General features: G+C 47.6%; 1 long non-coding RNA gene across 1 annotated transcript in view; it reads right to left on the bottom strand.

Moving 5' to 3' along the window:
* Positions 1 to 2,166: 2,166 nt before the first annotated feature.
* Positions 2,167 to 16,454, bottom strand: part of LOC138351546 (uncharacterized) — an 87,152-nt gene continuing 72,864 nt past the window's right edge. Inside the window, exons 2-3 of the long non-coding RNA XR_011222502.1 lie at positions 11,673 to 11,823; positions 2,167 to 2,281 (exon numbers count right to left, since the gene is read on the bottom strand). This is a non-coding gene — a long non-coding RNA (uncharacterized lncRNA). The remainder of the gene's footprint in view (positions 2,282 to 11,672; positions 11,824 to 16,454) is intronic.

Genomic DNA, 16,454 nt, shown 5'->3' with positions numbered 1-16,454 from the left:
CCACAAAACCACACCTCACAACCACACCCTACAACCACACCCCACAACCCCACCCCACAACCAAACTATACAACCACACTATACAACCACACCACAACACCTTAACCCACAACCACACCCAACAAAAGCACCCCACAACCACGCCCCACGACCACACCCCTCAACTACTCCAAACTACCACACCCTACAACCACATCCCAAAACCACATCCCACAACCACACCCCACAACCACACCCCGCAATCACACCACACAACCACACCCCACAACCAAACCACAACACCTTAATTCACAACCAAACCCTACAACCACACCTCACAACCACACCCCACAACCACACCCCACAACCACACCCCACAACCACACCCCACAACCACACCCCACAACCACACCCCACAAACACACCACACAACCACACATTACAACACCCCTCAACCACACCTCACTACCACACCTAACAACCACACCCCCTAAACCACACGCCAAGATAGCGCGCAGGACTCGTAATTCTGTGGCGCGGGTTCGATTCCCGCACCAGGCAGAAACAAATGGGCAAAGTTTCTTTCACCCTTAATGCCCCTGTTACCTAGCAGCAAATAGGTACCTGGGAGTTAGTTAGTCACGGGCTGCTTCCTGGTGTGTGCGTGTGTGTGTGTGTGTGTGTGTGTGTGTGTGTGTGTGTGTGTGTGTGTGGTGTGTGTGTGTGTGTGTGTGTGTGTGTGTGTGTGTGTGTTTACTAGTTGTGTTTTTGCGGGGGTTGAGCTCTGCTCTTTCGGCCCGCCTCTCAACTGTCAATCAACTGTTTACTACTACTTTTTTTTTTTTTTTTTCCCACACCACACCCACACACCCCAGGAAGCAGCCCGTGACAGCTGACTAACTCCCAGGTACCTATTTACTGCTAGGTAACAGGGGCACTTAGGGTGAAAGAAACTTTGCCCATTTGTTTCTGCTTCGTGCGGGAATCGAGCCCGCGCCACAGAATTACGAGCCCTGCGCGCTATCCACCAGGCTACGAGGCCCCCACTCGTAGTGTGTGTGTGTGTGTGTGTGTGTGTGTGTGTGTGTGTGTGTGTGTGTGTGTGTGTGTGTGTGTGTGTGTGTGTGTGTGTGTGTGTGTGTGTGTGTGTGTGTGTGTGTGTGTGTGTGTGTGTGTGTGTGTGTGTGTGTGTGTGTGTGTGTGTGTGTGTGTGTGTGTGTGTGTGTGTGTGTGTAGGAAAACAAAAGTTGTCAGTAATACAGTTGATTGACAGTTGAGAGGTGGGCCTAAAGAGCATAGCTCAACCCCTGCAAACACAACTAGGTGAATACTCAGGTACACAAACATTAACATACAAGTATACACACACACACACACTCAGGTACACAAACAATAACATACAAATATACACACACACACACACTCAGGCACACAAACAATAACATACACACACACTCAGGCACACAAACAATAACAAACACTCACACTCAGGCACACAAACAACACACAAACACAAACACACACACACACACAAACAATAACATACACAATCACACACACACAGGCACACAAACAATAACATACACAAACACACACTCAGGCACACAAACAATAACATACACGTATACACAAAAACATACACACACTCAGGCACACAAACAATAACATACACAAACCCACACTCAGGCACACAAACAATAACATACACAAACACACACTCAGGCACACAAACAATAACATACACAAACACACACTCAGGTACACAAACAATAACATACACTCACACTCAGGAACACAAACAATAACATACACGTATACACAAACACATACACACACTCAGGCACACAAACAATAACATACACAAACACACACACAGGCACACAAGCAATAACATAAACACACACACACTCAGGCAAACAAACAATAACATATACATACAAACACACACACAAGCCAGGATGAACAAACAATGGTCTTCCTGGTTCAGGTGTTTGTTAAGGTCATTATCCCCGTCGTGCACTAATATAATCATCAAGTGATAACATTAACTTTATTATATTATACAAATGGTCCCTTAAAGGAGAAAGTTAACAATAGTTCCTACAGGAATATATTGTTAATGGCGGACAATACGGACAATATCCTCGCCCCAAGACGTCATCTGTGAAGACCAAACTTACATGAGTAGCGATCATTGTCTCTGTCCAGGGTGGAGAACTTCATCCCACTGAGGTTCTTGTGCCGTACAAGGACGTCCTCCATGGTACTCTCTTCCTGGTACCCGTCCACCAGCAGCTGGTACCTGGTCCATGGTAGGAGATGGTAGGAGTAGTGTGGGTGGTGGTGTAGGTGGTGAAGGTGGAGGGTGGTGTGGGTGGTGGTGGTGGAGGGTGGTGTGGGTGGTGGTGGTGGAGGGGTGGTGTGGGTGGTGATGGTGGGGTGGTGGTGTGGGTGGTGGTGGTGGAGGGTGGTGTGGGTGGTGATGGTGGGGTGGTGGTGTGGGTGGTGGTGGTGTGGGTGGTGATGATGGAGGGTGGTGTGGGTGGTAGTGGTGGAGGGTGGTGTGGGTGATGGTGGTGGAGGGTGGTGATGGTGGGGTGGTGGTGTGGGTGGTGGTGGTGGAGGGGTGGTGTGGGTGGTGGTGTGGGTGGTGGTGGTGGAGGGTGGTGTGGGTGGTGGTGGTGGAGGGTGGTGTGGGTGGTGGTGGTGGAGGGTGGTGTGGGTGGTGGTGGTGGGGTGGTGGTGTGGGTGGTAGTGGTGGAGGGGTGGTGAGGGTGGTGGTAGTAAAGGGTGGTGTGGGTGGTGGTGGTGGAGGGTGGTGTGGGTAGTGGTGGTGGAGGGGTGGTGTGGGTGGTGGTGGTGGAGGGGTGGTGTGGGTGGTGGTGGTGGAGGGTGGTGTGGGTGGTGGTGGTGGAGGGGTGGAGTGGGTGGTGGTGGTGGAGGGTGGTGTGGGTGGTGGTGGTGGAGGGGTGGAGTGGGTGGTGGTGGTGGAGGGTGGTGGTGGAGGGTTGGTGTGGGTGATGGTAATAGAGGGTGGTGTGGGTGGTGGTGGTGGAGGGTGGTGTGGGTGGTGGAGGGGTGGTGTGGGTGGTGGTGGTGGAAGGTGGTTTGGTTGGCGGTGGTGGAGGGGTGGGGTGGGTGGTGGAGGGGTGGTGTGGGTGGTGGTGGTGGAGGGTGGTGTGGGTGGTGGTGGTGGAGGGGTGGGGTGGGTGGTGGTGGTGGTGGAGGGTGGTGTGGGTGGTGGTGGTAGTGGAGGGGTGGTGTGGGTGGTGGTGGTGGAGGGTGGTGTGGGTGGTGATGGTAGAGGGTGGTGTGGATGGTGATGGTGGAGGGTGGTGTGGGTGGTGGTGGTGGTGGAGGGTGGTGTGGGTGGTGGTGGTGGTGGTGGTGTGGGTGGTGGTGGTGGAGGGTGGTGTGGGTGGTGGTGGTGGTGGAGGGGTGGTGTGGGTGGTGATAGTGGAGGGTGGAGTGGTTGGTGATGGTGGGTGGGTGGTGATGGTGGCGGGGTGGTGTGGGTGGTGATGATGGAGGGGGTGGTGTGGGTGGTGATGATGGAGGGGGTGGTGTGGGTGGTGGTGGTGGCGGGGTGGTGTGGGTGGTGGTGGTGGTGGTGGAGGGGTGGTGTGGGTGGTGGTGGTGGAGGGTGGTGTGGGTGGTGGTGGTGGAGGGGTGGTGTGGGTGGTGGTGGTGGAGGGGTGGTGTGTGTGGTGTGGGTGGTGATAGTGGAGGGTGGTGTGGGTGGTGGTGGTGGAGGGTGGTGTGGGTAGTGGTGGTGGAGGGTGGAGTGAGTGGTGGTGGTGGAGGGTGGTATGGATGGTGATGGTGGTGGAGGGTGGTGTGGATGGTGATGATGGAGGGGGTCGTGGTGGGTGGTGGTGGTGGAGGGGTGGTGTGGGTGGTGGTGGTGGAGGGGTGGTGTGGATGGTGGTGGTGGAGGGGGTCGTGGTGGGTGGTGGTGGTGGAGGGGTGATGTGGGTTGTGGTGGTTGAGGGTGGTGTGGGTGGTGGTGGTAAAGGGTGGTGTGGGTGGTGATAGTGGAGGGTGGTGTGGGTGGTGGTGGTGGAGGGTGGTGTGGGTGGTGGTGGTGGAGGGTGGAGTGAGTGGTGGTGGTGGAGGGTGGTGTGGATGGTGATGGTGGTGGAGGGGTGGTGTGGATGGTGATGATGGAGGGGGTCGTGGTGGGTGGTGGCGGTGGAGGGGTGGTGTGGGTGGTGGTGGTGGAGGGGTGGTGTGGATGGTGGTGGTGGAGGGGGTCGTGGTGGATGGTGGTGGTGGAGGGTGGTGTGGGTGGTGGTGGTGGAGGGTGGTGTGGATGGTGATGGTGGTGGAGGGGTGGTGTGGATGGTGATGATGGAGGGGGTCGTGGTGGGTGGTGGTGGTGTAGGGGTGGTGTGGGTGGTGGTGGTGGAGGGGTGGTGTGGGTGGTGGTGGTGGAGGGGTGGTGTGGGTGATGGTGGTGGAGGTTGGTGTGGGTGGTGGTGGTGGAGGGTGGTGTGGGTGGTGGTGGTGGAGGTTGGTGTGGGTGGTGGTGGTGGAGGGTGGTGTGTGTGGTGGTGGTGGAGGTTGGTGTGGATGGTGGTGGTGGAGGTTGGTGTGGGTGGTGGTGGTGGAGGGTGGTGTGGGTGGTGGTGGTGGAGGGGTGGTGTGGGTGATGGTGGTGGAGGGGTGGTGTGGATGGTGGTGGTGGAGGGTGGTGTGGGTGGTGGTGGTGGAGGGGTGGTGTGGATGGTGGTGGTGGAGGGTGGTGTGGGTGACGATGGTGGAGGGTGCTGTGGGTGGAGATGGTGGAGGGGTGGTGTGGATGGTGGTGGTGGAGGGTGGTGGTGGAGGGTGGTGTGGGTGGTGATGGTGGAGGGTGGTGTGGGTGGTGGTGGTGGAGGGTGGTGTGGGTGGTGGTGGTGGAGGGTGGTGTGGGTGGTGGTGGTGGAGGGTGGTGTGGGTGGAGATGGTGGAGGGTGGTGTGGATGGAGATGGTGGAGGGTGGTGTGGGTGGTGATGGTGGAGGGTGGTGTGAGTAACAACAGCAGCAACAGTATCAACATCAGTACCAGCAACAGTAACAACAGCAGCACCAGCAACAATAACAACAGCATCAACAGTAACAACAGCAGCAACAAAAACAACAGCACCAAAAATAACAACAGCAGCAACAGTAACAACAGTAGCACCAGTAACAGTAACAAGAGCAGCACAAACATAAGTAACAACACCAGCAACAGTAACAACAACAGTAACAGTAACACCATCAGCAACAGTAGCAAAAGAAACAGTAATAACAGTAGCAAAAGTAACACCAGCAGCAGCAACAGTAACAACAACAGCAGCAGCAATAACAGTAAAACCAGCAGCAGCAACAGTAACAACAGCAGCAACAGTAACAACAGCAGCAACAGTATCAACAGCAGTACCAGGAACAGTAACAACAGCAGCTCCTGCAACAGTAACAACAGCAGCACCAGCAACAGTAACAACAGCATCAACAGTAACAATAGCAGCAACAGTAACAACAGCAGCAACAAAAACAACAACACCAAAAATAACAACAGCAGCAACAGTAACAACAGTAGCACCAGTAATAGTAACAACAGTAACAGTAACAACATCAGCAACAGTAACAGCAGCAGCAATAATAACTACAGCAGCAATAATAACAACAGCAGCAACAGTACAACATCAGCAACAATAACAACAGCGGAAACATTAACAATAGCAACAACAGTAACAGCAGAATCAACAATAACAAGAGCAGGAACAGTAACAACAGCAGCAACAATATCAACAGCAGCAACAATAACAACAGCAGCACCTCCAGCATTAACAACAGCATCAGCAGTAACAACAGCATCACCAGTAATAACAGCAGTACCAGCAACAACAACAACAGTAGCAGCACCAGCAAGAAAAACAACAGCTGCAGCAGCAACAGTATCACCATCAGTAACAGTAACAACAGCAGCAACAGTGACAACAGCAGCAGCAACAGTAACTACAACTGTAGCAACAGAAACAACGGCAGAAGCACCAACAACAGTAACCACAGCAGCAGAACCAAGAGTAACAACAGCAGCAACAGTAACAAAGCAACAACAGTAACAACAGCAGCACCAGCAACAGTATCAACAGCAGCACTAGCAACAGTAACAACAGCAGCAACACCAACAAAAGTAACATAAGCAGCACCACGAACAGTAACAACAGCAGCAACAGCAACAAAAGCAGGACCACCAACAGTAACAACAGCAGCAACAATAACAACTGCACCAACAACAGAAACAACAGAAATACCAGCAACAGTAACAACAACAGTAACAACAACAGCACCACCAATAGCAAACAGAAAGAAAAACAACAGCAACAGTAACAACAGCAGGACCAGAAAAAGTAACAACAGTAGCACCAGCAACAGTAACAAAACAGCACCAGCAAAAACAGCAGCACCAACAATAGTATCAACAGCAGCACCAGCAACAGTAACACCAGCAGCGGCACAAGCAACAGTAACAACAGTAGCACCAAAACAGTATGAACAGAAGCACCACAAACAGTAACAACAGCAAAACCAGCAACAATAACAACAGAAGCAACAGTAACAACAGCACGAGAGTAACAGTAACAAAAACAGCAGTCCCAACAGCCGTAATAACAACAGCTCCACGAACAGTAACAACAGTGCCAACAGTAACAACAGCAGCACTAGCAATATTAACAACAGCAACACTAGCAACAGTAACAACACCAGCAACAGTAAAAACAACAGCAATAGTAAAAACAACAGCAACAGTAACAACAGCAGCAACAATAGCAACAACAGTGTCAGTAACAACTGTAAAAATAGCAGCAACAGTACCAACAGCAGCACCAACAACAGAACCAACTGCAGCACTAGCAACAGTAAAAACAGGAGCTCCAGCAACAGTAAAGAAAACAGCAAGAGTAACAACAGCAGCAACAGTATCAACATCAACAGTGACAATAGCAGCAACAGTAACAAAGCAACAACAGTAATAACAGCAGCAACAGCAACACTAGCAACAGTAACAGCAGCAGCTACACCAACAACAGTAACATAAGAAGCACCACCAACAGCAACAACAGCAACAAAAGCAGCACCACCAACAGTAGCAACAGTAACAACAGCAGTAACAGTAACAACAGGAGCACCACTAACAGTAACAACAGCAGCAAACGTAACAACAGCACCAACAAAGGAAACAACAGCAGCACCAACAACAGTAACAACAGAATCACCAGCAACAGTAACAATAGCAGCACCAGAAAGAGTAACAACAGCAGCACCAGCAACAGTAACAGAACAGCACCAGCAACAACAGCAGCACCAACAATAGTATTAACAGCAGCACCAGCAACAGTAACAACAACAGCACCACTAATAGTAAACAGAAAGAAAGAACAACAGCTGCAGCACCAGCAACAGTAATAACAGCAGCACCAGCAACAGTAATAACAGCAGCACCAAAACAGTATCAGCAGCAGCACCACAAACAGTAACAACAGCAGAACCACAGAAGTAACAACAGAAGCAACAGTAACAACAGCACGAGAGAAACAGTAAAAAAAACAGCAGTCCCAACAACTGTAGCAACAGCAGCTCCACGAACAGTAACAACAGTACCAACAGTAAGAACAGCAGCAACAGTAACAAAAGCAGCAACAGTAACAACAGCAGCTCCAGCAATATTAACAACAGCAACACTAGCAACAGTAACAAAAGCAGTACAAACAACAATAACAACACCAACAACAGTAAAATCAACAGCAACAGTAAAAACAACAGCAACAGTATTAACAGCAGCAACAATAACAACAGTAACTACAGCAGCAACATTAATAACAGCAGCACCATCAACAGTAACACGACCAGCAACAATAACAACAATAGCAACAATAACAACAACACCAACAACACCAACAACAACAGAAACAACAGCTGCACCAGCAACCATAACAACAGTAGCAACAATAACAACAGCACGAACAACAACAGAAACAACAGCAGTGCCACCAACAGTAACAGCAGCTGCACCAGCAACCATAACAACAGCAGCCCCCTTAAGAGTAACAACAGTAGCACCAGAAGAAGTACCAACTGCAGCACCAGCAACAGTAACAACAGCAGGAACAGTAACAACAGCAGCAACAGTATCAACAGCAGCAGCTACAGTAACAACAGCAGAAGTAACAACTACAATCAAAACAGCAGCATCAGCAACAGTAAACACAGCAGCAACAGTAACAACAGCACCAGCCCAGCAACAGTAACACCAGCAGCAACAGTAACAACAGCACCAGCTCCAGCAACAGTAACACCAGCAGCAACAGTAACAACAGCAGGGACAGTAACAACAGCAGAAGCAACAGTAACAACAGCAGCAGCACGAACCACAGTAACAACAGCAGGGACAGTAACAACAGGTGAAGCAACAGTAACAACAGCAGCAGCACGAACAACAGTTGCACCACCAACAGGAACAACAGCAGCATTAATAACAACAACAGTGTCAGTAACAACATCAGTACGACGAACAGTAACAACAACAGAAACAGTAACAACAGAACCACCAACAGTAGCAACAACAGAAACTACAGCAGCATCACCAACAGTAACAACAGCAGCAACAGTAACAACAGCTGCACCAGAATGAGTAACAAAAGCAGCACCAGTAACAGAACCAACTGCATCACCAGCAACAGTAACAACAGGAGCTCCAGCAACAATAATACCAGCAGCACCAACAACAGAAAATACAGCAGCAACAGCAACAACAGCAGCAACAGCAACAACAGCAACAACAGTAAAAAGAGCAACAGTAACAATAGCAGCAACAGTAACAAAAGCAGCACCAACAACAGAACTAAATGCAGCACCTGCAACAGTAACAACAGGAGCTCCAGCAACAGTAAAAACAGCAGCAACAGTAACAACAGCAGCACCACTAATAGTAACAGCCGCAGCAACAGTAACAACTGCAGCAACCACAGAAACAACAACAGTAACAACAGAAACACCAGCAACAGTAACAACAGCAGCACCAGCAACAGTAACAAAACAGTACCAGCAACAACAGCAGCACCAACAATAGTATTAACAGCAGCACCAGCAACAGTAACAACAACAGCACCACCAATAGCAAACAGAAAGAAAAACCACAGCATTAGCACCAGCAACAGTAACAACAGCAGCAACAGTACCAACTGTACCAATAACAGCACCAGCAACAGTAACAACAGCAGCAACAAAACAGTATCAACAGCACACCACAATCAGTAACAACAGCAGAACGAGCAACAGTAACAACAGAAGCAACAGTAACATCAGTACTAACAGTAACAACAGCACGAGAGCAACAGTAACAAAAACAGCAGTCCCAACAACCGTAACAACAGCAGCTTCACGAACAGTACCAACAGTACCAACAGTAACAACAGCAGCAACAGTAACAAAAGCAGCAACAGTAGCAACAGCAGCACCAGAAATATTAACAACAACAACACTAGCAACAGTAACAACAGCAGCACAAGCAACAGTAACTACACCAGCAACAGTAAAAAATCAGCAACAGTAAAAACAACAGCAAATAGTATCAACAGCAGCAATAATAACAACAGCAGCAACAATAACAACAGCAACAACAGTAACTTCAGCAGCAAACGTAACAACAGCAGCAACAGTAATAACAGCAGCACCACCAAAAGTAACACGACCAGCAACAATAACAACAGCACCAAAAACAACAGAAAGAACAGCAGCGCCACCAACAGTAACAACATCTGCACCTGCAACAGTAACAACAGCAGCACCAGAAAAAGTACCAACAGCTGCTGTATTTGTTGTTACTGTTGTTGATGCTGCTTTTGTTACTGTTGCTTTTGCTGCTGTTGTTATTGTTGCTGCTTCTGTTACTGGTGCTGCTGTTGTTATTGATGGTGGTGCTACTGTTGTTCGTGCTGATGCTGTTGTTACTGTTGCTGCTAGTGTTACTGTTGCTGGTGCTGGTGGTGATGTTGTCACAAGAGCAGCAACAGTATCAACAACAGTATCAACAGCAGCAACAATATTAACAACAGCACCAGCAACAGTAACAACAGCAGCACCAAATGCAGCACCAGCAACAGAACCAACAGCAGAAACAGTAAGAACAGCAGCAGCCACAGTAAAAACAGCAACAAATGCAGCACCACCAGCAGTAACAACAGGAGCAACAGTAGCAACAGTAACACCAGGAGAAACAGTAACAACAGCCGCAGCAGCAACAGTAACAACAGCAGCAACAGAAACAACTGCACCAACAGAAATAACAGCAGCAACAGAAACAACAGCAGCAACAGTAACAATAGCAGCAGCAACAGTAACAACAGTAGCAACAGTAACAACAGCAGCAATAGTAACAACAGCAGCAACAGAAACAACAGCATCAACAGTAACAACAGCAACAACAGTAACAACAGCAGCAACAGTAACAGCAGCAGCAACAGAAACAACAGCATTAACAGTAACAACAGCAACAACAGTAACAACAGCAGCAACAGTAACAGCAACAGTAACAACAGCAGCATCAGCAGTAACAACAGCAGCAGCAACAGTAACAACAGCAGCAGCAACAGTAACAACAGCAGCAGCAACAGTACCAACAGCACCACCAACAGTAAATACAGCAGCATCAGTAACAGTAGCAACAGTACCAACAGCAGCAACAGTACCAACAGCACCACTAACAGTAAATACAGCAGCATCGGTAAATGCAGCAACAGTACCAACAGCAGCAACAGTACCAACAGCACCACCAACAGTAAACACAGCAGCAACAGTAACAACAGCAGCAACAGTAACAACATCAACAACAGTAACAACAGCAGCAACAGTAACAACACGAGCAGCAACAGTACCAACAGCACCACCAACAGTAAATACAGCAGCAACAGTAACAACAGCAGCAATAGTAACAACAGTAGCAACAGTAACAACAGCAGGAATAGTAACAACAGCAGCAACAGTAACAACAGCAGCAACAGTAACAAAACCAGCTACAGCAACAACAGCAACACCAACAGTAACAACAGCAGCAACAGTAACAACAGCAGCAGCAACTGTAACAACAGAAGCAACAGTATCAATAGCAGCAAAAGTAACAACAGCAGCAACAATAACAACAGTAGCAACAGTAACAACAGCAGCAGCAACAGTAACACCAGCAGCAACAGTAACAACAGCAGCAACAGTAACAACAGCAGCAGCAACAGTAATAGCAGCAGCAACAGTAACAACAGCAGCAACAGTAACAACAGTAGCAACAGTAACAACACCAGCTACAGCAACAACAGCAGCACCAACAGTAACAACAGCAGCAACAGTAACAACAGTAGCAACAGTAACAACAGCAGCAACAGTAGCAACAGTAACAACAGCAGCAACAGTAGCAACAGTAACAACAGCAGCAACAATAACAACAGCAGCAGAAACAGTAACAACAGTAGCAACAGTAACAACAGCAGCAACAGTAGCAACAGTAACAAAAGCAGCAGCAACAATAATAACAGCAGCAGCAACAGTAACAACAGCAGCAACAGTAACACCAGCAGCAACAGTAACAACAGCAGCAGCAACAGTAACAACAGCAGCAACAGTAACAACAGCAGCAGCAACAGTAACAACAGAGAGAAGGAGCAAGACTCACCCGGTACTCTCGCTGGCGACGCTAAAGGTGGACCAGAGCGCCCAGCGGTGTTCGATGGGCAATGACTTCCTGCCCGGTACATTCTTATTGGTGGCGGCCAGACGCACTGTCTGAGGCGAGGGCTGCGTAAGCTGGTGCGCCGCCTCCGTCCCTGTCACAGATGGTAATATAGCCTTCCGTCCCTGTCGCAGATGGTAATATAGCCCGCCGTCCCTGTCACAGATGGTAATATAGCCCGCCGTCCCTGTCACAGATGGTAATATATCCCTCCGTCCCTGTCACAGATGGTAATATAGCCCGCCGTCCCTGTCACAGATAGTAATATAGTCCTCCGTCCCTGTCACAGATGGTAATATAACCCTCCGTTCCTGTCACAGATGGAAATATAATCCTCCGTCCCAGTCACAGATGGCAATGTAGGCCTCCGTCCCTGTCACAGTTGGTAATATAGCCCTCCATCCCTGTTACAGATGGTAATATAGCCCGCCGTCCCTGTCACAGATAGTAATATAGTCCTCCGTCCCTGTCACAGATGGTAATATAGCCTTCCGTCCCTGTCACAGAAGGTAATATACCCTTCCGTCCCTGTCACAGATGGTAAAAATGCTGACCGTTCCTGTCACAGATGGTAATATTGTCCTCCGTCCCTGACACAGATGGTAATATGGTCCTCCGTCCCTGTCACAGATTGTAATATAGCCCTCCGTCCATGTCACAGATTGTAAAATAGCCCTCCGTCCCTGACACAGAGGGTAATATAACCTTCCGTCCCCTGTCACAGATGGTAATATAGTCCTCCGTCCCTGTCACAGACGGTAATATAGCCCTCCGTCCCCTGTCACAGATGGTAATATAGTCCTCTGTCCCTGTCACAGATGGTAATATAGTCCTCTGTCCCTGTCACAGATGGTAATATAGTCCTCCGTCCCTGTCACAGATGGTAATATAGTCCTCCGTCCCTGTCACAGATGGTGATATAGCCCTTCGTCCCTATCACAGATGGTAATATTGTCCTACTTCCCCATCACAGATGGTAATATAGCGCTCCATTCCTGTCACAAAGGGTAATATAGTTGACCGTTCCTGTCACAGATGGTAATATAGTCCTCCGTCCCTGCTTGATGGGGTTCTGGGAGTTCTTCTACTCCCCAAGCCCGGCCCGAGGCTAGACTCGACTTGTGAGAGTTTGGTCCATCAGTCTGTTGCTTGGAGCGGCCCCCAGGGCCACATACCCACCACAGCCCGGCTGATCCGGAACTTCTCTTAGAAAACAGTCCAGTTTTCTCTTGAAGATGTCCACGGTGGTTCCGGCAATATTTCTTATAGTCGCTGGGAGGACGTTGAACAACCGCGGACCTCTGATGTGTATACAGTGCTCTCTGATTGTGCCTATGGCACCTCTGCTCTTCACTGGTTCAATCTTGCATTTTCTTTCTTATCGTTCACTCCAGTACGTTGTTATTTTACTGTGTAGATTTGGGACCTGGCCCTCCAGTATTTTCCATGTGTATATTATTTGGTATCTCTCTCGCCTCCTTTATAGAGAGTACATTTGGAGAGCTTTGAGACGATCCCAATAATTTAGGTGTTTTATCTCGTCTATGCCTGCCGTATATGTTCTCTGTATTCCCTCTATTTCAGCAATCTCTCCTGCTCTGGAGGGGGAAGTGAGTACTGAGCAGTACTCGAGACACAACAACACAAGTGACTTGAGGAGTACAACCATTGTGATGGGATCCCTTGATTTGAAAGTTCTCGTAATCCATCCGATAATTTTTCTAGCTGACGCGATATTTGCTAGGTTATGCTCCCTAAACGTTAGATCATCGGACATCGTTATTCCCAAATCCTTGACATGCTGTTTTTCTACTATGGGAAGATTCGATTGTGTTTTGTACCCTGTATTTTGTTTCAGATCCTCATTTTTGCCGTACCTGAATACCTGAAATTTATCACTGTTACACATCATGTTATTTTCTGCTGCCCAATCGAAAACTTTGTTGACATCTGCTCGTAGTTTTTCAATGTCTTCAGTAGAGGTAATTTTCATGCTGATTTTTGTGTCATTTGCAAAGGACGACACGAAGCTGTGACGTGTATTTTTGTCTATATCAGATATGAGAATAAGGAACAGTAGCGGTGCAAGGACTGTACCTTGAGGTGCAGAGCTTTTAACATCGCTTGGACTCGATTTATCTGATTGACTGTTACTCTTTGTGTTGTGTTCGACAGGAAATTGAGTATCCAGCGTCCTACTTTTCCAGTTATTCCCATTGACCTCATTTTGTGAGCTATCACCCCATGGTAACATTTGTCGAACGCCTTTGCTAAGTCTGTGTATACAACATCTGCATTTTGCTTTTCTTCTAGGGATTCTGTGATTTTGTCATAGTGGTTGAGTAACTGTGATTGACAGGATCTTCCCGCTCTAAATCCATGTTGTCCTGGATTGTGCAATTCATTGTTTTCCATAAAACTAGAAATTTGATTCCTAATCACTCTTTCAAAAACTTTTATTATGTGTGATGTTAGTGCAACTGGCCTATATTTTTTGCCAAGGCTTTACTACCCCCCCTTGTGCAACGGAGCTATATCTGCAGATTTAAGTGCTGCTGGTATCTCCCCTGTATCCAGGTTCTTTCTTCATATTACGCTGAGTGCTCTCGCTACTGGTACTTTACATTTCTTTATGAATATTGAATTCCATGAGTCAGGCATAGGAGCTGAGTGCATAGGCATATTGTCAATTTCTCTTTCAAAGTCTTCCGAGTTTGTGGTAATATCCGTTATATTATCTGCTGCTTGAATGTCATTCATACAGAAGCTGTCTGGGTCATCAACTCTCATGTTGTTTATTGGTGTGCTATACGTAGCCTCATACTGGCTTCTTAGAATTTCACTAATCTCTTTGTTGTCCTCTGTGTACGTACCATCATTTGTAATTAACGGCCCAATATTGGTCGAGGTTTTGGATTTGGAATTTGCAAATGTGAAAAAAAATATTTCGGATTTTTCCTTATCTCTAGTATAGTTTTCTGTTCCAATTCCATTTCCTCAGAATCATATGAAAGCTTCAACGTTTGTTTTATTTCTTCGATCTCTCTGCTCAGGCTTATTTTCCTTGCTTGTGATAGTTGTGTCTGCCGAAGCATTTCCGTAATTTTTTTCCTTCTCCTGTACAGTCGTCTGCGTTCTCTTTCTAGAGTGGTCCTCTTTCTGCCTCTCCTCATAGGCACGTGCTTCAAGCAGACCTTGTAAGCTTCAGCTGTCAGTTGAGCTATTCCCTGTGTGGGAGTTTTGTCGCTTAAGACCGTCTCCCATTGAATGGTTACAAGGTCTACAATTATTTTTTCCCAGTAAATCCTCTTATTGTTGAAATTGAATTGATTGAATATTCCTTCTCGCTTGTTAGGTCTCTTAGACCTACTACCGTTATTTATGCTAGTTCGCACTTCCATGAGCTTGTGGTCTGAGTATGAAGTATCTGAGATTGTTATGTCTCTGATTAGTTCATCATTGTTTGTGAATAACAAGTCTAGTGTGCTTTCGGACCTAGTTGGTTCTGTAATCTGTTGATTGAGCGAGAATTTGTCACCGAATCGCAAAAGTTCTCTGACCTGTGGTTGGTTATTTCCCGGGTCATTCCCTGCTATGATATTTGTGTTTGCCATTCTCCATCTTAAACTTGGTAAATTGAAATCTCCAAGGAAGATAATATCTGGAGCTGGGTTTGCTTGGTTATCAAGTATGTTCTTTATTTCGTGCATCTGCTCTGTGAGTTCCTCAAACATTGTATCTGGCGGTTTATATATTAGAATAATAATTTGGTTTAGTTTCTCTACCTTAATTCCAAGTACCTCTACCACCTCATTAGTTGAGTTTAGTAGTTCTGTCACAGAAGGTAATATAGCCCTCGGTCCCTGTCACAGATGGTAATATAGCCCTCCTTCCCCATCACAAATGGTAATATAGCCCTCCGTCCCTATCACAGAGGGTAATATAGCGCTCCATTCCTGCCATAAAGGGTAATACAGCTTACCGTTACTGTCACAGATAGTAATATAGTCCTCCGTCCCTGTCACAGAGGGTAATAAAGTCCTCAGTACCTGTCACAGAGGGTAATATTGCCATCCGTCCCTGTCACAGAAGGAAACATAGCCCTCCATCAACTGTCACAGACGGTAATATAGCCCTCCGTCCCTGTTACAGATGGTAATGTAGCCCTCCTTCCCTGTCACAGATGGTAATATAGCCCTCCGTCCCTGTCACAGATGGTAATATAGAAACCTAAGTGAGGAGGCTGTTAGGGCACTTTACACTGCCTACGTGAGACCATTCTTAGAGTATGCCGCGCCATCATGGAGTCCCCAACTGGAGAAACACATAAGGAAACTGGAGAAGGTTCTGAGAATTGCGACGAGGCTTGTCCCAGAGTTACGAGGGATGGGATATGAAGAGCGTCTGCAGGAACTGAACCTTACGACTCTAAAGAAAAGAAGGGATTGAGGAGATATGATAGGGTCATATAAAATATTCAGGGGAATAGACAAAGTGTAAATAGATGAAATGTACACACGTAATAACAAAAGAACGAGGGGACATGGGTGGAAACTGGAAACCCAGATGAGTTACAGAGATGTTAGGAAGTTTTCTTTTAGCGTGAGAGTTGTGGAAAAATGGAATGCACTTGGGGAACAGGTTGAGGAAGCAAACTCTATTCATACTTTTAAAATTAGGTACGATAGGAAAATGGGACAGGAGTCATTGCTGTAAACAACCGAT

Source organism: Procambarus clarkii, chromosome 50 (assembly GCF_040958095.1).
Source record: "Procambarus clarkii isolate CNS0578487 chromosome 50, FALCON_Pclarkii_2.0, whole genome shotgun sequence".
Classification (NCBI taxonomy): domain Eukaryota; kingdom Metazoa; phylum Arthropoda; class Malacostraca; order Decapoda; family Cambaridae; genus Procambarus; species Procambarus clarkii.
This window is presented reverse-complemented; position numbering and strand designations above follow the sequence as displayed.